Genomic DNA, 20831 nt, shown 5'->3' on the forward strand with positions numbered 1-20831 from the left:
TGGACGAGCGAGGGGTGAGGACGGGGGGTGAGAAGAAAAACGAGGTGCGGGGGTGAGGACGAGGGTTGAGGAGAGCGAGGGGTGAAGAGAGCGAGGGGTGAGGACAGCGAGGGGTGCGGAGGAAGAGGTGAGGGGTGAGGAGGAAGAGGTGAGGGGTAAGAAGAACGCGGTGTGGATGAGAAGGACGAGGTGAGGGGTGAGGCGGGCGAGGCGTGAGGATGACGAGGCGCGGGGTGGGGTGGACGAGGTGAGGGGTGAGGAAGACGAGCTGAGGGGTGAGGAGAACGAGGGGTGAGGAGGACAATGGGTGAGGAGGACAATGTGTGAGGAGGACGAGGGGTGAGGAGGGTGAGGTGAGGGGTGAGTAGGACGAGTCGAGTGGTGAGGAGGACAAGATGAGGGGTAAGAAGAACGAGGTGTGGGGTGAGGAGGACGAGGCAAATGGTGAGGACAGCGAGGGGAGGGGAGGACGAGGAGGACGAGCTAAGGGTGAGGAGGACGAGGCGAGGGAGAGGTGAGGGGTGAGGAGGACGAGGTGAGCGGTGAGGACGACGACGGGTGAGGAGGACGAGCTGAGGTGAGAGGTGAGGACGAGTCGAGGGGTGAGGAGGACGAGGTGAAAGGTGAGGCGGACGAGGGGTGAGGAGGACGATGGGTGAGGAAGATGAGGCGTGAGGGGTGAGGAGGACGAGGGGTGAGGGGTGAGTAGGACGAGAAGTGAGGAGGACGGGGGGTGAGAAGTAAGAAGAACGAGGTGTGGGGGTGAGGAGGACGAGGCGAGGGCTGAGGAGAGCGAGGGGTGAGGAGGAGGAGGGGTGAGGAGGACGAGGGATAAGTTGGTGAGGAGTAGGTTGCGGTGGACGAGCGAGGGGTGAGGACGGGGGGTGAGAAGAAAAACGAGGTGAGGACGAGGGTTGAGGAGAGCGAGGGGTGAAGAGAGCGAGGGGTGAGGAGAGCGAGGGGTGAGGAAGACGAGGGGTGAGGAGAGCGAGGGGTGAGGAAGACGAGGGGTGAGGAGAGCGAGGGGTGAGGAGGACGAGGGGTGAGGAGGACGAGGGGTGAGGGGGACGAGTCGAGGGGTGAGGAGGAAGAGGTGAGGGGTAAGAAGAACGCGGTGTGGGTGAGAAGGACGAGGTGAGGGGTGAGGTGGGCGAGGTGTGAGGATGACGAGGCGCGGGGTGGGGTGGACGAGGTGAGGTGAGGGGTGAGGAAGACGAGCTGAGGGGTGAGGAGAACGAGGGGTGAGGAGAACGAGCGGTGAGGAGGACAATGTGTGAGGAGGACAATGTGTGAGGAGGACAATGGGTGAGGAGGACGAGGGGTGAGGAGGACGAGGGGTGAGGAGGACGAGCGGTGAGGAGGGTGAGGTGAGGGGTGAGTAGGACGAGTCGAGTGGTGAGGAGGACAAGATGAGGGGTAAGAAGAACGAGGTGTGGGGTGAGGAGGACGAGGCAAATGGTGAGGACAGCGAGGGGAGGAGAGGACGAGGAGTGAGGACGAGCTAAGGGTGAGGAGGACGAGGCGAGGGAGAGGTGAGGGGTGAGAAGGACGAGGTGAGCGGTGAGGACGACGACGGGTGAGGAGGACGAGCTGAGGTGAGAGGACGAGTCGAGGGGTGAGGAGGACGAGGTAAAAGGTGAGGCAGACGAGGGGTGAGGAGGACGATGGGTGAGAAAGATGAGGCGAGGGGTGAGGAGGACGAGGGGTGAGGAGGACGAGGGGTGAGGAGGATGAGGGGTGAGAAGGACGAGTCGAGGGGTGAGGAGGACGAGGTGAGGGGTGAGGAAGACGAGCTGAGGGGTGAGGAGGACGAGGGGTGAGGAGGACGAGCTGAGGGGTAAAGCAGATGAGGTGAGGGGTGAGGAAGACGAGGTGATGGGTGAGGATGAGGTGAGGGGTGTGGACGAGGTGAAAGGTCAAGCGGACGACGTGAGGGGTGAGGACGAGGTGAGGAAGACGAGCTGAGGGGTGAGGAGGACGAGGTGAGGAGGACGAGGGGTGAAGAGGACGAGCTGAGGAGGACGAGGTGAGGGTGAGGAGGATGAGCTGAGGGGTAAAGATGACGAGGCAAGGGGTGAGGAGGACGAGGCGAGGACGAGGTGAGGGGTGAGGAGGACGAAGTGAGGGGTGAGTACGAGGCGAGGGGTGAGGAGAACGAGGGGTGAGGAGGACGAGGCGAGGGGTGAGGAGGAGGCGAGGGGTGAGAACGAGGGTTGAGGAGGACGAGGCGATGGGTGAGGAGGACGAGGCGATGGGTGAGGAGGACGAGGTGATGGGTGAGGACGAGGTGAGGAGAGCGAGGGGTTAGAGAAGGACGAGGTGAGGGTGAGGAGGATGAGCTAAGGGGTAAAGATGACGAGGCGAGGACGAGGTGAGGGGTGAGGAGGACGAAGTGAGGGCGAGGTGAGGGGTGAGGAATACGAGCTGAGGGATGAGAAGGACGAGGTGAGGGGTGAGGAGGACGAGGGGTGAGGAGGACGAGGCGAGGGGTGAGGAGGAGGCGAGGGGTGAGAACGAGGGTTGAGGAGGACGAGGCAATGGGTGAGGAGGACGAGGTGATGGGTGAGGAGGACGAGGTGATGGGTGAGGACAAGGTGAGGAAAGCGAGGGGTTAGAGAAGGACGAGGTGAGGGTGAGGAGGATGAGCTAAGGGGTAAAGATGACGAGGCAAGGGGTAAAGATGACGAGGCGAGGACGAGGTGAGGGGTGAGGAGGACGAAGTGAGGGCGAGGTGAGGGGTGAGGAATACGAGCTGAGGGATGAGAAGGACGAGGTGAGGGGTGAGGAGGACGAGGCGACCCGAGCTCGAGTCCCGCTTACAGCCACCATCACCACTGCGTCCTGGATCTCGAGAGGTCGGTTCAGCCTTAAATTAGCATCTGGTACGATGTGTACACATCGCAACTCGGGAGAAAAAGGCAGCTCAGGGTGGTCCCGGCCACCCACACAGAACATTTGTGAAACCCAGAGATTATGCGTGAAACATGTGCAGATCATTAGAAAAACAGGCAAATATCTTGTGTGATATAAAATATGGATCATGCGTAAAACACATACCGATCATACGCAAGAAACACACACTCAGGCAATGTATGAAAACACACTCATATGCTGCTGTAGGATACGTTGGTTCAGCAGATGTACAGGGTGATGGATTACAATGTTAAGTTTTTTTTTAAATGGCGATGAAGAATATTGTCTATTCATTTGCAGTCCAGCCGTACACTCATTCATTCACGTGCTATCTTTTCGTCTATGCATCGGTCAATCCGCAAGTCAATTATGCAAGAGGACTCAGTCCCCCCCTGCCCCGCCCCCCTCTGCAAGTAGTAGCAGCTCCCTGCACCACCCAGCTAACCCCACACTGCATGCCGCGTTCTGCGCGATGAGTTCAAGGTCGTGTGGGTGACATATTACCGTGGTGATTATTTGAAATGTAACTTTTTATTTTACCAGGTAAGTGAGCCATATAGCTCTTTTTAAGAAGCGATCTGGTCACAAATGTTAGTTTTAACGGAGTGGCTCATCTTGTGGAAATTTATAGCAGTAAAATACTCTAAACCAGGGGTCTCAAACTCGCGGCCCGCAGGCCAATTGTGGCCCGCGGAACGATATTTTGTGGCCCACTATTTGGCATCAATTTTTTATTTATTATATATTTTTTACCATAGCTCAGGCTCGTGACAGCTTCCGGTGTTTGTTGACAAGTTAGCCAACGCGAATTAGCAACGTTAGTCACTTGGTTGAAACGTGATTCCGGAGTGACACCAAGTGGAAGGAAAATATATCCTGTCACCCTGTGCAAGGTACAGAGGACTTAGGAAGTGGGCGGACTCAACAAGTGTAATCAGTGACCTAATAAAGACAACAGAGTGTTGCAATAGGAAAGGGAAAAAAGCCAAATGTTGGTTAGAACCTGAATATTATAAAGAAGTTATAGATTATTATTACAAGAGAAACAAAGAAAAGGAAAAAGGACAGATATGTGCAATCGCAAAAGAAAATAATTTACCAAGAACAATTTAATCAAAAAGAGCAAGAAATTAAAAGATATAAAACATGAGACAATGCACTTGATGTTAAGAATTAAGACAGGTGGAGTAACATGGACACCAGAGTTAGCTCAATGGCATCCAGAGAGATTCGGTAGAGCAGAAGGATATGTAGGTTGTGAACAAAAAGAAGAAAATCTAGATCACTTTATTTATGAATGTGAAAGGTATAAACACCTGAGAGAGAACACGATTGATGAATTTAATAATGATAAGAAAAACGAAGTGCTCAAAAAAAGCATGAACATTGATAAAGTTTTCAAATACCTCTCAGAATATATAGAAAGAGCATACTAAATAAGATCCCAAATACTCAGGTATTGGGATAAAAACATGTAAATATATCACCCCCACCTTCCCTGAGCTTTCCAGGATGTTCAAGCGGACCATGTGCCTTTTTGGGAGCACATATCTGTGTGAAAAGCTATTTTGCACCATGAACTTTAATAAGTCAAAGTACAGGTCCAAACTTACTGATGAGCATTTCAAGCCATACTGAGGGTCTCAATTGCTTCCTCCCTCAAGCCAAATGTGGCTCAGCTGTGTAAGAAGAGGAAGCGCTGCCAGGTCTCTGGAAGCATGGAGTAGGTAAGAGAAGCCTATGTTCTGAAGAACCGTTCATGTTCTGAACTGTTATTAATAAAGATTGAGAAGATTGGATCAGTTGCACTTTTTTTTGGAATACTTGATGCGGCCCAGCCTCACCCAGACTCTACCTCCAGCGGCCCCCAGGTAAGTTGAGTTTGAGACTCCTGCTCTGAACGCATGTTTCTAAATATGGAGGGAAAAACTGGAAGACCTGGAGAACAATCCACGCGACCACGGGAGAGAGACAGACATGCAAACTCCAAATATACAGGCATCAGGGTCCGGATCGAACCCACAACCTCTTGCATACCAGGTGAAGGAGTTAACATCCCACCACCGCGGCACCCTTATGTACCAGGTTACACAGTCACGGACTCAAATGAAGACACAGTCCCTTCATTTAACAGTCTGTTCGATAAATAAGTTCTGTTAGCGAGCACCTATTAAGGCTAGCATGCCACACGAGGGGGTGGGTGGTCAGTTTTACCCAGGATAGCCCTACTGGCTCTTTTCAGGAGGGTTCTACCACATTTCCCAGCAATGATTACTAGGCACAGTATATTCCAACTGGGTAATTTGCGGGCAATTGTATTTAATTCGGTTAATCTGGTCCATGACGCTGGGATCTTCAACGTCCACTGAAGCAGACGGCACATGGTGTCTTTGCGGTGAACACGCCTGTAGCATTAAACAGGGCGGCCGCTGGATTCAAACCGCGAACATCTACGACAAGTGGCACACGTACAACTGCTACAGACACACGCCGAGTGTGTAATCACTCAATATGTGAGTGATTACACGCAACATTGTTGTGTGATTAAACACAACGTTGTTGTGTGTGTAATCACACACAAAAATATTGATGAGACGCAACGACGTTGTGTTGAGTGTAATCACAAACAACAACGTTGTGTTGAGTGTAATCACTCAAAACGACATTGTGTTGAGTGTAATCACTCACAATGACGTTGTGTTGAGTGTAATTACACACAACGACGTTGTGTTTAGTGTAATCACTCACAACGACGTTGTGTTGAGTGTAATCACTAACATCGACGTTGTGTTGAGTGTAATCACTTACAACAACAACGTTGTGTTGAGTGTAATCACAGGCAACAATGTTGATGACACACAGGGTCCAACAGAGGGCGTCGTAGTCGTGCCATGGGGAGGCGGCGAGTGATGAACGCCACTGCGGCGCCGCAAAGAGATCAGAGCCGTGATATTCATTTATTTGTACACTGGAGGAGGAATCCGATGAGCTACGAAGTTTTTTTTTTATCACAAACGTCCAGCGTCTTGGCCGTCACGATAGAACGAGGCCGATAAACGTGGAGGTATAAATGAGGGTGATGCTAAGTCGGTGTGCCGTGCCCTAAGTGAGGTTGCCATGGGCGTGTGCGTTGGCCGTGTCAGGAGCGGGTGAGGAGGACGAGGCAAGGGGTGAGGAGGACGAGGTGAAGGGTAAGAAGAACGAGGTCAGCAGGTGAGGGGTGAGGAGGACGAGATGAGGGGTGAGGAGGACGAGATGAGGTGTGAGGAGGACGAGGGGTGAGGAGGACGAGGGGTGAGGAAGACGAGGGGTGAGGAGGACGAGGGGTGAGGAGGACGAGGGGTGCCGAAGACGAGGGGTGAGGAGGACGAGGGGTGAGGAAGACGAGGGGTGAAGAGAACGAGGGGTGAGGAGGACGGGGGGTGAGGAGGACGAGGGGTGAGGAGGACAGGAGTGAGGAGGACGAGGGGTGAGGAGAGTGAGGGGTGAGGAGTAAGAAGAACGAGTTGTGGGGGTGAGGACGAGGTGAGGGGTGAGAACGAGGTGAGGGTTGAGGACAAGTGAGGTGGACGAGGTGAGGGGTGAGAATGAGGTGAGGGGTCAAGAGGGCGAGGTGAGGGGTCAAGCGGACGCTGTGAGGGGTAAGGAGGACGAGGTGAGGATTGAGGAGGATGAGGAGCGGGGTGCGGTGGACGAGCGAGGGGTGAGGAGGACGAGGGGCGAGGAGGACGGGGGGTGAGAAGGAAGAAGAACGAGGTGTGGGGGTGAGGAGGACGACGGGTGAGGAGGACGAGGTGAGGGCTGAGGAGAGCGAGGCGTGAGGAGAGCGAGGGGTGAGGAGAGCGAGGGGTGAGGACAGCGAGGGGTGAGGAGGACGAGGGGTGAGGAGGACGAGGGGTGAGGAGGTGAGGAGCAGGGTGCGGTGGACGAGCGAGGGGTGAGGACGGGGGGTGAGAAGAAAAACGAGGTGTGGGGGTGAGGACGAGGGTTGAGGAGAGCGAGGGTTGAGGAGAGCAAGGGGAGAGGAGAGCGAGAGGTGAGGAGAGCGAGGGGTGAGGAGGACGAGGGGTGAGGAGAGCGAGGGTTGAGGAGAGCGAGGGGTGAGGAGGACGAGGGGTGAGGAGAACGAGGGGTGAGGAGGACGAGGGGTGAAGAGAACGAGTCGAGGGGTGAGTAGGACGAGGGTTGAGGAGAGCGAGGGGTGAGGAGAGCGAGGGGTGAGGAGAGCGAGGGGTGAGGAGAGCGAGGGGTGAGGAGGACGAGGGGTGAGGAGGACGAGGGGTGAGGAGAACGAGTCGAGTGGTGAGGAGGAAGAGGAGAGGGGTATGAACAACGCGGTGTGGGTGAGAAGGACGAGGTGAGGGGTGAGGCGGGCGAGGCGTGAGGATGACGAAGCGCGGGGTGCGGTGGACGAGGTGAGGGGTGAGGAAGACGAGCTGAGGGGTGAGGAGAACGAGCGGTGAGGAGGACAATGGGTGAGGACGAGGGGTGAGGAGGGTGAGGTGAGGTGAGGGGTGAGTAGGATGAGTCGAGTGGTGAGGACAAGATGAGGGGTAAGAAGAACGAGGTGAGGGGTGAGGAGGACGAGGTGAGCGGTGAGGACGACGACGGGTGAGGAGGACGAGCTGAGGTGATAGGTGAGGACGAGTCGAGGGGTGAGGAGGACGAGGTGAAAGGTGAGGCGGACGAGGGGTGAGGAGGACGATGGGTGAGAAAGATGAGGCGAGGGGTGAGGACGAGGGGTGAGGAGGACGAGGGGTGAGGAGGACGAGGGGTGAGGAGGACAAGGGGTGAGGAGAGTGAGAGGTGAGGAGTATGAAGAATGAGCTGTGGGGGTGAGGAGGACGAGGTGAGGGGTGAGAACGAGGTGAGGGTTGAGGACAAGTGAGGTGGACGAGGTGAGGGGTGACAAAGGGGTGAGGGGTCAAGAGGACGAGGTGAGGGGTCAAGCGGACGACGTGAGGGGTAAGGAGGACGAGGTGAGGGGTGAGGAGGATGAGGAGCAGGGTGCGGTTGACGAGCGAGGGGTGAGGAGGACGAGAAGTGAAGAGGACGGGAGGTGAGAAGTAAGAAGAACGAGGTGTGGGGGTGAGGAGGACGAGGGGTGAGGAGGACGAGGCGAGGGGTGAGGAGAGCAAGGGGTGAGGAGGACGAGGGGTGAGGAGGACGAGGGGTGAGGAGGTGAGGGGTGCGGAGGACGAGTCGAGGGGTGAGGAGGAAGAGGTGAGGGGTAAGAAGAACGCGGTGTGGGTGAGAAGGACGAGGTGAGGGGTGAGGCGGGCGAGGCGTGAGGATGACGAGGCGCGGGGTGCGGTGGACAAGGTGAGGTGAGGGGTGAGAATGACGAGCTGAGGGGTGAGGAGAACAAGGGGTGAGGAGAACGAGCGGTGAGGAGGACAATGGGTGAGGAGGACAATGGGTGAGGACAATGGGTGAGGAGGGTGAGGTGAGGTGAGGGGTGAGAAGGACGAGTCGAGTGGTGAGGAGAACAAGATGAGGGGTAAGAAGAACGAGGTGTGGAGTGAGGAGGACGAGGCAAATGGTGAGGACAGCGAGGGGAGGGGAGGACGAGGAGTGAGGACGAGCTAAGGGTGAGGAGGACGAGGTGAGCGGTGAGGACGACGACGGGTGAGGAGGACGAGCTGAGGTGAGGACGAGTCGAGGGGTGAGGAGGACAAGGTAAAAGGTGAGGCGGACGAGGGGTGAGGAGGACGATGGGTGAGGAAGATGAGGCGAGGGGTGAGGAGGACGAGGGGTGAGAAGGACGAGGGGTGAGGAGGACGAGGGGTGAGGAGAGTGAGGGGTGAGGAGTAAGAAGAACGAGCTGTGGGGGTGAGGAGGACGAGGTGAGGGGTGAGAACGAGGTGAGGGTTGAGGACAAGTGAGGTGGACGAGGTGAGGGGTGAGAACGAGGTGAGGGGTCAAGAGGACGAGGTGAGGGGTCAAGCGGACGACGTGAGGGGTAAGGAGGACGAGGTGAGGGGTGAGGAGGATGAGGAGCAGGGTGCGGTGGACGAGCGAGGGGTGAGGAGAACGAGAAGTGAGGAGGACGGGGGGTGAGAAGTAAGAAGAACGAGGTGTGGGGGTGAGGAGGACGAGGGGTGAGGAGGACGAGGCGAGGGCTGAGGAGAGCGAGGCGTGAGGACGAGCGAGGGGTGAGGACGGGGGGTGAGAAGAAAACCGAGGTGTGGGGGTGAGGACGAGGGTTGAGGAGGACGAGGGTTGAGGAGGACGAGGGGTGAAGAGAGCGAGGGGTGAGGACGAGGGGTGAGGAGGACGAGGGGTGAGGAGAGCGAGGGGTGAGGAGAGCGAGGGGTGAGGAGGACGAGGGGTGAGGAGGTGAGGGGTGCGGAGGACGAGTCGAGGGGTGAGGAGGAAGAGGTGAGGGGTAAGAAGAACGCGGTGTGGGTGAGAAGGACGAGGTGAGGGGTGAGGCGGGCGAGGCGTGAGGATGACGAGGCGCGGGGTGGGGTGGACGAGGTGAGGGGTGAGGAAGACGAGCTGAGGGGTGAGGAGAACGAGGGGTGAGGAGAACGAGCGGTGAGGACAATGGGTGAGGAGGACGAGGGGTGAGGAGGGTGAGGTGAGGGGTGAGTAGGACGAGTCGAGTGGTGAGGAAGACAAGATGAGGGGTAAGAAGAACGAGGTGTGGGGTGAGGAGGACGAGGCAAATAGTGAGGACAGCGAGGGGAGGGGAGGACGAGGAGGACGAGCTAAGGGTGAGGAGGACGAGGGAGAGGTGAGGGGTGAGGAGGACGAGGTGAGCGGTGAGGACGGCGACGGGTGAGGAGGACGAGCTGAGGTGAGAGGTGAGGACGAGTCGAGGGGTGAGGAGGACGAGGTGAAAGGTGAGGCGGACGAGGGGTGAGGAGAACGATGGGTGAGAAAGATGAGGCATGAGGGGTGAGGGGTGAGGAGGACGAGAAGTGAGGACGGGGGGTGAGAAGTAAGAAGAACGAGGTGTGGGGGTGAGGAGGACGAGGCGAGGGCTGAGGAGAGCGAGGGGTGAGGAGGACGAGGGGTGAGGAGGACGAGGGGTGAGGAGGACGAGAGATGAGGAGGTGAGGAGCAGGGTGCGGTGGACGAGCGAGGGGTGAGGACGGGGGGTGAGAAGAAAAACGAGGTGAGGACGAGGGTTGAGGAGAGCGAGGGGTGAGGAAGACGAGGGGTGAGGAAGACGAGGGGTGAGGAGAGCGAGGGGTGAGGAAGACGAGGGGTGAGGAAGACGAGGGGTGAGGAAGACGAGGGGTGAGGAGAGCAAGGGGTGAGGAGGTCGAGGGGTGAGGAGGACGAGTCGAGGGGTGAGGAGGAAGAGGTGAGGGGTAAGAAGAACGCGGTGTGGGTGAGAAGGACGAGGTGAGGGGTGAGGTGGGCGAGGCGTGAGGATGACGAGGCGCGGGGTGGGGTGGACGAGGTGGACGAGGTGAGGTGAGGGGTGAGGAAGACGAGCTGAGGGGTGAGGAGAACGAGGGGTGAGGAGAACGAGCGGTGAGGAGGACAATGTGTGAGGAGGACAATGTGTGAGGAGGACAATGGGTGAGGAGGACGAGGGGTGAGGAGGACGAGGGGTGAGGAGGGTGAGATGAGGGGTGAGTAGGACGAGTCGAGCGGTGAGGAGGACAAGATGAGGGGTAAGAAGAACGAGGTGTGGGGTGAGGAGGACGACGCAAATGGTGAGGACAGCGAGGGGAGGACGAGGAGTGAGGACGAGCTGAGGGTGAGGAGGACGAGGCGAGGGAGAGGTGAGGGGTGAGAAGGACGAGGTGAGCGGTGAGGACGACGACGGGTGACGAGGACGAGCTGAGGTGAGGACGAGTCGAGGGGTGAGGAGGACGAGGTAAAAGGTGAGGCGGATGAGGGGTGAGAAAGATGAGGCGAGGGGTGAGGAGGACGAGGGGTGAGGACGACGAGGGGTGAGGAGGATGAGGGGTGAGAAGGACGAGTCGAAAGGTGAGGAGGACGAGGTGAGGGGTGAGGAAGACGAGCTGAGGGGTGAGGAGGACGAGGGGTGAGGAGGACGAGCTGAGGGGTAAAGCGGATGAAGTGAGGGGTGAGGAAGACGAGGTGATGGGTGAGGATGAGGTGAGGGGTGTGGACGAGGTGAAAGGTCAAGCGGACGACGTGAGGGGTGAGGACGAGGTGAGGAAGATGAGCTGAGGGGTGAGGAGGACGAGGTGAGGAGGACGAGGGGTGAAGAGGACGAGCTGAGGAGAACGAGGTGAGGGGTGAGGAGGACGAGGTGAGGGTGAGGAGGATGAGATGAGGGGTAAAGATGACGAGGCAAGGGGTGAGGAGGACGAGGCGAGGACGAGGTGAGGGGTGAGGAGGACTAAGTGAGGGGTGAGTACGAGACGAGGGGTGAGGAGAACGAGGGGTGAGGAGGACGAGGCGAGGGGTGAGGAGGAGACGAGAGGTGAGAACGAGGGTTGAGGAGGACGAGGCGATGGGTGAGGAGGACGAGGCGATGGGTGAGGAGGACGAGGTGATGGGTGAGGACGAGGTGAGGAGAGCGAGGGGTTAGAGAAGGACGAGGTGAGGGTGAGGGGGATGAGCTAAGGGGTAAAGATGACGAGGCGAGGACGAGGTGAGGGGTGAGGAGGACGAGGCGACCCGAGCTCGATTCCCGCTTACAGCCACCATCACCACTGCGTCCTGGATCTCGAGAGGTCGGTTCAGCCTTAAATTAGTATCTGGTCCGATGTGTACACATCGCAACTCGGGAGAAAAAGGCAGCTGAGGGTGGTCCGGGCCACCCACACAGAACATTTGTGAAACCCAGAGATTATGCGTGAAACACGTGCAGATCATTAGAAAAACAGGCAAATATCTTGCGTGATATCAAAAATGGATCATGCGTAAAACACATACCGATCATACGCAAGAAACACACACTCAGGCAAAGCATGAAAACACACTCATATGCTGCTGTAGGATACGTTGGTTCAGCAGATGTACAGGGTGATGGATTACAATGTTAAGTTTTTTTTTTAAATGGCGATGAAGAATATTGTCCATTCATTTGCAGTCCAGCCGTACACTCATTCATTCACGTGCTATCTTTTCGTCTATGCATCGGTCAATCCGCAAGTCAATTATGCAAGAGGACTCAGTCCCCCCATGCCCCGCCCCCCTCTGCAAGTAGTAGCAGCTCCCTGCACCACCCAGCTAACCCCACACTGCATGCCGCGTTCTGAGCGATGCCTCAAGTTCAAGGTCGTGTGGGTAACACATTACCGTGGTGATTATATGAAATGTAACTTTTTATTTTACCAGGTAAGTGAGCCATATAGCTCTTTTTAAGAAGCGATCTGGTCACAAATGTTAGTTTTAACGGAGTGGCTCATCTTGTGGAAATTTATAGCAGTAAAATACTCTAAACCAGGGGTCTCAAACTCGCGGCCCGCAGGCCAATTGTGGCCCGCGGAACGATATTTTCTGGCCCACTATGTGACATCAACTTTTATTTATTTTTTCATTATTATATATTTTTTACCATAGCTCAGGCTCGTGCCAGCTTCCGGTGTTTGTTGACAAGTTAGCCAACGCGAATTAGCAACGTTAGTCACTTGGTTGAAACGTGATTCCGGAGTGACACCAAGTGGAAGGAAAATATATCCTGTCACCCAGTGCAAGGTACAGAGGACTTAGGAAGTGGGCGGACTCAACAAGTGTAATCGGTGACCTAATAAAGACAACAGAGTGTTGCAATAGGAAAGGGAAAAAAGCCAAATGTTGGTTAGAACCTGAATATTATAAAGAAGTTATAGATTATTATTACAAGAGAAACAAAGAAAAGGAAAAAGGACAGATATGTGCAATCGCAAAAGAAAATAATTTACCAAGAACAATTTAATCAAAAAGAGCAAGAAATTAAAAGATATAAAACATGAGACAATGCACTTGATGTTAAGAATTAAGACAGGTGGAGTAACATGGACACCAGAGTTAGCTCAATGGCATCCAGAGAGATTCGGTAGAGCAGAAGGATATGTAGGATGTGAACAAAAAGAAGAAAATCTAGATCACTTTATTTATGAATGTGAAAGGTATAAACACCTGAGAGAGAACACGATTGATGAATTTAATAATGATAAGAAAAACGAAGTGCTCAAAAAAAGCATGAACATTGATAAAGTTTTCAAATACCTCTCAGAATATATAGAAAGGGCATACTAAATAAGATCCCAAATACTCAGGTATTGGGATAAAAACATGTAAATATATCACCCCCACCTTCCCTGAGCTTTCCAGGATGTTCAAGCGGACCATGTGCCTTTTTGGGAGCACATATCTGTGTGAAAAGCTCTTTTGCACCATGAACTTTAATAAGTCAAAGTACAGGTCCAAACTTACTGATGAGCATTTCAAGCCATACTGAGGGTCTCAATTGCTTCCTCCCTCAAGCCAAATGTGGCTCAGCTGTGTAAGAAGAGGAAGCGCTGCCAGGTCTCTGGAAACATGGAGTAGGTAAGAGAAGCCTATGTTCTGAAGAACCGTTCATGTTCTGAACTGTTATTAATAAAGATTGAGAAGATTGGATCAGTTGCACTTTTTTTTGGAATACTTGATGCGGCCCAGCCTCACCCAGACTCTACCTCCAGCGGCCCCCAGGTAAGTTGAGTTTGAGACTCCTGCTCTGAACGCATGTTTCTAAATATGGAGGGAAAAACTGGAAGACCTGGAGAACAATCCACCCGACCACAGGAGAGAGAGAGACATGCAAACTCCAAATATACAGGCGTCAGGGTCCGGATCGAACCCACAACCTCTTGCATACCAGGTGAAGGAGTTAACATCCCACCACCGCGGCACCCTTATGTACCAGGTTACACAGTCACGGACTCAAATGAAGACACAGTCCCTTCATTTAACAGTCTGTTCGATAAATAAGTTCTGTTAGCGAGCACCTATTAAGGCTAGCATGCCACACGAGGGGGTGGGTGGTCAGTTTTACCCAGGATAGCCCAATTGGCTCTTTTCAGGAGGGTTCTACCACATTTCCCAGCAATGATTACTAGGCACAGTATATTCCAACTGGGTAATTTGCGGGCAATTGTATTTAATTCGGTTAATCTGGTCCATGACGCTGGGATCTTCAACGTCCACTGAAGCAGACGGCACATGGTGTCTTTGCGGTGAACACGCCTGTAGCATTAAACAGGGCGGCCGCTGGATTCAAACCGCGAACATCTGCGGCAAGCGGCACACGTACAACTGCTACAGACACACGCCGAGTGTGTAATCACTCAATATGTGAGTGATTACACGCAACATTGTTGCGTGATTAAACACAACGTTGTTGTGTGTGTAATCACACACAAAAATATTGATGAGACGCAACGACGTTGTGTTGAGTGTAATCACAAACAACAACGTTGTGTTGAGTGTAATCACTAAAAACGACATTGTGTTGAGTGTAATCACTCACAACGACATTGTGTTGAGTGTAATTACACACAACGACGTTGTGTGTAATTACACACAGCGACGTTGTGTTTAGTGTAATCACTAACAACGACGTTGTGTTTAGTGTAATCACTAACAACGACGTTGTGTTTAGTGTAATCACTAACAACGACGTTGTGTTTAGTGTAATCACACACAGCGACGTTGTGTTGAGTGTAATCACAGGCAACAATGTTGATGACACACAGCGTCCAACAGAGGGCGTCGTAGTCGTGCCATGGGGAGGCGGCGAGTGATGAACGCCACTGCGGCGCCGCAAAGAGATCAGAGCCGTGATATTTATTTATTTGTACACTGGAGAAGGAATCCGATGAGCTACGAAGTTCTTTATCACAAACGTCCAGCGTCTTGGCCGTCACGATAGAACGAGGCCGATAAACGTGGAGGTATAAATGAGGGTGATGCTAAGTCGGTGTGACGTGCCCTAAGTGAGGTTGCATGGGCGTGTGCGTTGGCCGTGTCAGGAGCGGGTGAGGAGGACGAGGCAAGGGGTGAGGACGAGGTGAAGGGTAAGAGGAACGAGGTCAGGAGGTGAGGGGTGAGGAGGACGAGATGAGGGGTGAGGAGGACGAGGAGAGGGGTGAGGACGAGGTGTGAGGAGGTCGAGGGGTGAGGAGGACGAGGGGTGAGGAGGACGAGGGGTGAGGAGGACGAGGGGTGCCGAAGACGAGGGGTGAGGAGGACGAGGGGTGAGGAGAGTGAGGGGTGAGGAGGAAGAGGGGTGAGGAGGACGAGGGGTGAGCAGGACGAGGGGTGAGGAGAGTGAGGGGTGAGGAGTAAGAAGAACGAGCTGTGGGGGTGAGGACGAGGTGAGGGGTGAGAACGAGGTGAGGGTTGAGGACAAGTGAGGTGGACGAGGTGAGGGGTGAGAATGAGGTGAGGGGTCAAGCGGACGACGTGAGGGGTAAGGAGGACGAGGTGAGGGGTGAGGAGGATGAGGAGCAGGGTGCGGTGGACGAGCGAGGGGTGAGGAGGACGAGGGGCGAGGAGGACGGGGGGTGAGAAGTAAGAAGAACGAGGTGTGGGGGTGAGGAGGACGAGGGGTGAGGAGGACGAGGTGAGGGCTGAAGAGAGCGAGGCGTGAGGAGAGCGAGGGGTGAGTAGAGGGAGGGGTGAGGAGAGCGAGGGGTGAGGAGGACGAGGGGTGAGGAGGACGAGGGGTGAGGAGGACGAGGGGTGAGGAGGTGAGGAGCAGGGTGCGGTGGACGAGCGAGGGGTGAGGACGGGGGGTGAGAAGAAAAACGAGGTGTGGGGGTGAGGACGAGGGTTGAGAAGAGCGAGGGGTGAGGAGAGCAAGGGGAGAGCGAGGGGTGAGGAGGACGAGGGGTGAGGAGGACGAGGGGTGAGGAGGACGAGGGGTGAGGACGAGTCGAGGGGTGAGGAGGAAGAGGTGAGGGGTAAGAAGAACGCGGTGTGGGTGAGAAGGACGAGGTGAGGGATGAGGCGGGCGAGGCGTGAGGATGACGAGGCGCGGGGTGCGGTGGACGAGGTGAGGGGTGAGGAAGACGAGCTGAGGGGTGAGGAGAAAGAGGGGTGAGGAGAAAGAGGGGTGAGGAGAACGAGCGGTGAGGAGGACAATGGGTGAGGACGAGGGGTGAGGAGGGTGAGGTGAGGTGAGGGGTGAGTAGGATGAGTCGAGTGGTGAGGAGGACAAGATGAGGGGTAAGAAGAACGAGGTGTGGGGTGAGGAGGACGAGGGGTGAGGAGGACGAGGGGTGAGGAGGACGAGGGGTGAGGAGGACGAGGGGTGAGGATGACGAGAAGTGAGGAGGACGGGGGGTGAGAAGTAAGAAGAACGAGGTGTGGGAGTGAGGAGGACGAGGGGTGAGGAGGACGAGGCGAGGGGTGAGGAGCAGGGTGCGGTGGACGAGCGAGGGGTGAGGACGGGGGGGTGAGAAGAACGAGGTGTGGGGGTGAGGACGAGGGTTGAGGAGAGCGAGGGGTGAGGAGAGCGAGGGGTGAGGAGGACGAGGGGTGAGGAGGACGAGGGGTGAGGAGGACGAGGGGTGAGGAGGTGAGGGGTGAGGAGGACGAGGTGAGGAGGACGAGCTGAGGTGAGAGGTGAGGACGAGTCGAGGGGTGAAGAGGACGAGGTGAAAGGTGAGGCGGACTGTGGTTCACAATATCGTGCATAGTTTGGGTTGCATGGTCACAATCACACTGTGGCTTGACTTTAAATTTCTATTGCGTCGTTTCACGTTGTACGATCTGTTCTGGATGACCACAGTCAAACACTGGAGAGTTTTTAATTTTACATTTGTGCATCAGGTATCCGCATCTGCCATGGTTTGTGCAGATGCGGTTTAGGGGGACCATGATCTTCGTGGAATATCAAGCCCAGGGATCTTCTGCGTTGGGTTTTTCACAAGGTGTGTCAGTTCTTTTGAACTTACACTGATCATGTCAACTCTCTGCAGTGGCAATGTGAAACTATTAAAATAAAAAGGGATACAATTTTTCAAAAGTTGATTCTTACACGTGCAATTCAATACATGAATTGTCAGCTTAATAATAAATATTAATCGATTTAACCGATGTATCGCGCTGTTACTACTAACTAGCACAACTCTTTATTACGATCAGAGCATGTACAAAGTAAAATTTTAAGTAAAAATATATTTCCTGAAGTAATGATGGTTTATTCAAACTGTGTGCAATATCAAGCAACTTCGGAATGATTTCTGAAGCACTGCTGCAATGTTTGGTGCACTGCGATACTAACGCGGCGATCCGAGTTGGATTCCTAGCCATGGCTAACGTCAGTGGTGACTGATATCTGAACCAGTCCTGAACCTAATCCCCGCCCCCTTCACCAAGCGTGGTAAAGTTTGGTGCAACAACCCCCATGACCAAAGCAACGTGGCGAGGCCTTCATCAGGCAGTGGACTGCCAGAGGGGTGTAACACACACAATCATCAGTTTGTCTCGACAATCACTTGCATTGAACATTGAATCCTTAAGTTGCATTACCAATGGCATATTGGTGTGGCTCACTGACCCTTTGATGTGAAAGATTAAAGAACCCCAAGTGTCTGTCGCTGTGGCTCCAGATCCACCCAGGGCAGAGATCACAACCCCAGTCTCCTCCAACAGCTACCACAGACACAATAAAATCCGTCAACATCAGTTGGTTGACACCGCGGCGACCGCAAGGCAAACACCGGCTTAAAGCTAAACGATACGCATGGAGCTGCATCTCACAATGCAGTGCACGAAAACTGATTAAATATTACAGATTTAAGTTTGCATATTAAAACAAAATTCGCTCTCAATTTTAGTTTTCCAAATGCCCTATCGGCGTAATGTCAAGAGACAAATAAATCATCCATTCGTAAATCTCGCATAGCCGTGCAGGCCCTGTGTCATAAAATGCGGTGGGTGGCCTTTTATCTTGTACACAATAGGAGCCAACACTTTCACATTAGCTGTGTTATGAGATTGTGCGGCGCACGAGAGTCAAGCTGAAATTGTTATTCTCAGAGATGGAATTAGGAAAATGAAGTGCAAAACCCAAGTTTAATGAGACTGTAATTTTGTGCAGTCGCTGGTGAATGGGCTCGGACGATCGACTTGATAAGACTTGAGACCTCGGTTTCAACCCAAGCGGTCAAAATCCAGATTCAAGCCCAGAATCTCATTATTGCCAACACACCACTTTGATCTTTGAGCCACCCGTCCACTTTGCATATATAGTGTTATCATATATTTTATCTGAATGTCACCGCTGTACACTCAATTTTAACGGTGATTTTCAATATCTACCTTTGGGATGTTTGCCAAATTCACAGATATTTTTTAAGAGTGACAAGAGAAAACCCATGCATCTTACGTGACACTTTGTTGTGCTCTGCATTGGCAGTGATTACATAACGCTTAAACGTATTCGAGTTATCGACAAATGAGTTTTAAGTTCGTAATAATAAACTAATATTACCCCGCACAATTTTGGAAACAAACTTAACATTGAGCGCCACTCGGAGGCGGTAAGCAAACTCAAACTTTGCACGGGCAGTGTCGTACACCTACTTGCTGTACTGCCTCTTACCAGCTGGAGGCGGGTGGGCTCACGCACGCCACGTACGCACCTGGGCGTTGCGATGGAGGATGTCCAAGGAGCCGAGGCCCAGGCTGGGGAGGTCGCGCGAGTCAAAAGCTCGGCAAGCTGCTTCTCCACGCGTGACAGCGCAGATAGGCTCGGGGGCTCTGCCATCTTACTTGCGTGGCTCAGCAGACGGACCAGATGCTCGGCTACCGCCTCTGCGAAGGAGAGAAGCAATGCCATTGTAGGAGAGGACAACGATGCTGTAACTCGCTCCAATAGGCTCAACAACTGCAACTCTCTCTCTGCCCCCCCACCCCCACGTCTCATCTACGGCCTCCCGATACGTTTCATCATCACTCTCCAGATGACTAAAAAAACAAGTTTAACATGAAGGCCTTCGCGACCAATGATTATCCATAATTGAGATTTTTGGGTAACCATTCATATGAACCTTATGGCGGGACCCCGGGGTCCCATAAGTCCCCGCCTCCCGCATAAACATATTATATATAATATATAATATAATTTAAACATTATATTATAATGTAAACATAAAGTTTGCTCTTTTTCACCAATGGGTTTGAAGGATGGTGGCAAGTGTTGTCTTGTTAAACTACGCCTTTAAAACTGGAAACTACTTACCTACAGTAGCTCTATTTAAATATACTATCGAAAATAAAATTTACTCCCCTCTGTCAATCATCGTGTTTCTCAGTGTGGATTTGTAAACACACTTGTTAAACAATACATAAAATAGTACGCGTTTTCAATGCGCTGTTCATATTGTAAAATGTGTTTATACCAATGTGACTCTACAGCAGTTGCAGAGCCGCACTTTTATATTATTCAGGTCAAAGCCAGATAAACAGTGGAGGATGAACATCCCATGAAGGCGGGGCAATTGTTGTGCAATCATTTCAGGTCAAATTTACAGGTGCGTTTTATTCATGCCACACAGGTAGAGAGTTGAGAGTGAAACCTGGCCCACTGGCATCGTGAATCACGGATCATGAGTCACCCGGACTTGTTGTGTTTGCTTATGGTTGCTATACAAGCCATCAAATCTACACCACGAAGAGAGTTGATGAACAAGTAGGAGAGTGTGTAACTGGATTACATTCATGTGCACAGGCGTTTCACATGTGAATATAAAATAAGGTCGACTCAAACGCTACTCTTTAGGATTTGGCACACTCAATAACATTTTAATTGATAAATAAAGACCAATAAACCACAATCAAATGGGTCATGCATCGATGTATCAATTGTAGCTACGGACTGCTTAAGAAGAAAATGATGAATGCAGATTCGAAGCGAGTTTAAACATGAATCTACACCATTTAAATATATTTTAAACAACCCGTTGCAAACATGACAGTAATTTGAAATGTAGCACTGTACATCAGAACAATTTGAAAGACGTTAGAGATTTGAAACTGTCCAAAAAGAAAGGAGGAAAATAAATGTATTTTTACATAATACAGGTTTTTTGCGTAAGATTGCGTAAATATAAAAATATGTCGGTAAACCCACCACCACCCGACACAGCCAATTAGTAAGGTTTGTCACTTAAACAGAACATGCCAATGCGTTACTAGTACAGCACACCGGTTGTGTGTTAGAGAGCAAAGCCACAACATAAACAATCTGAGTACGTCGTTTCGCCAGTAATTACAACCAGCATCATCAGGAGACAGCCAGATTTGTGGATTTTTAAATGTAGATTTATTCAAATCTATATTTAAAAACATATAGAGAAACTGGAACATTATTATTACAGAATTTGGTTGGACATATGTCGAAAAGAGAATGACCCCAGCTTAGCTTGCAAGAACTAAGAGACACTGTGTGGCCATGTGGCCTTAATGAGAGAGACTGACTCCAGCTTAGCTTCTAATAACTAAGAGACACAGTGTGGCCATGTGGCCTTAATGAGAGAGACTCACTCCAACTTAGGTCGCAAGAACTAAGAGACAGTGGCCATGTGGCCTTAATGAGAGAGACTGACTCCAGCTTAGCTTGTAAGAATTAAGAGACAGTGTGGCCATGTGGCCTTAATGAGAGAGACTGACTCCAGCTTAGCTTGCAAAAACTAAGAGACACAGTGTGGCCATGTGGCCTTAATGAGATAGACTGACTCCAGCTTAGCTTGCAAGAACTAAGAGACACAGTGTGGCCATGTGGCCTTAATGAGAGAGACTGACTCCAGCTTAGCTTGCAAGAACTAAGAGACACAGTGTGGCCATGTGGCCTTAATGAGAGAGACTGGCTCCAGCTTAGCTTGCAAGAACGAAGAGACACAGTGTGGCCATGTGGCCTTAATGAGAGAGACTGACTCCAGCTTAGCTTGCAAGAACTAAGAGACACGGTGTGGCCATGTGGCCTTAATGAGAGAGACTGACTCTAGCTT

This window comes from Petromyzon marinus, unplaced genomic scaffold (genome assembly GCF_048934315.1).
Source record: "Petromyzon marinus isolate PM22_M1 ecotype Great Lakes invasive population unplaced genomic scaffold, UKy_Petmar_22M1.pri1.0 PM_Scaffold_18, whole genome shotgun sequence".
Taxonomy (NCBI): Eukaryota; Metazoa; Chordata; class Hyperoartia; order Petromyzontiformes; family Petromyzontidae; genus Petromyzon; species Petromyzon marinus.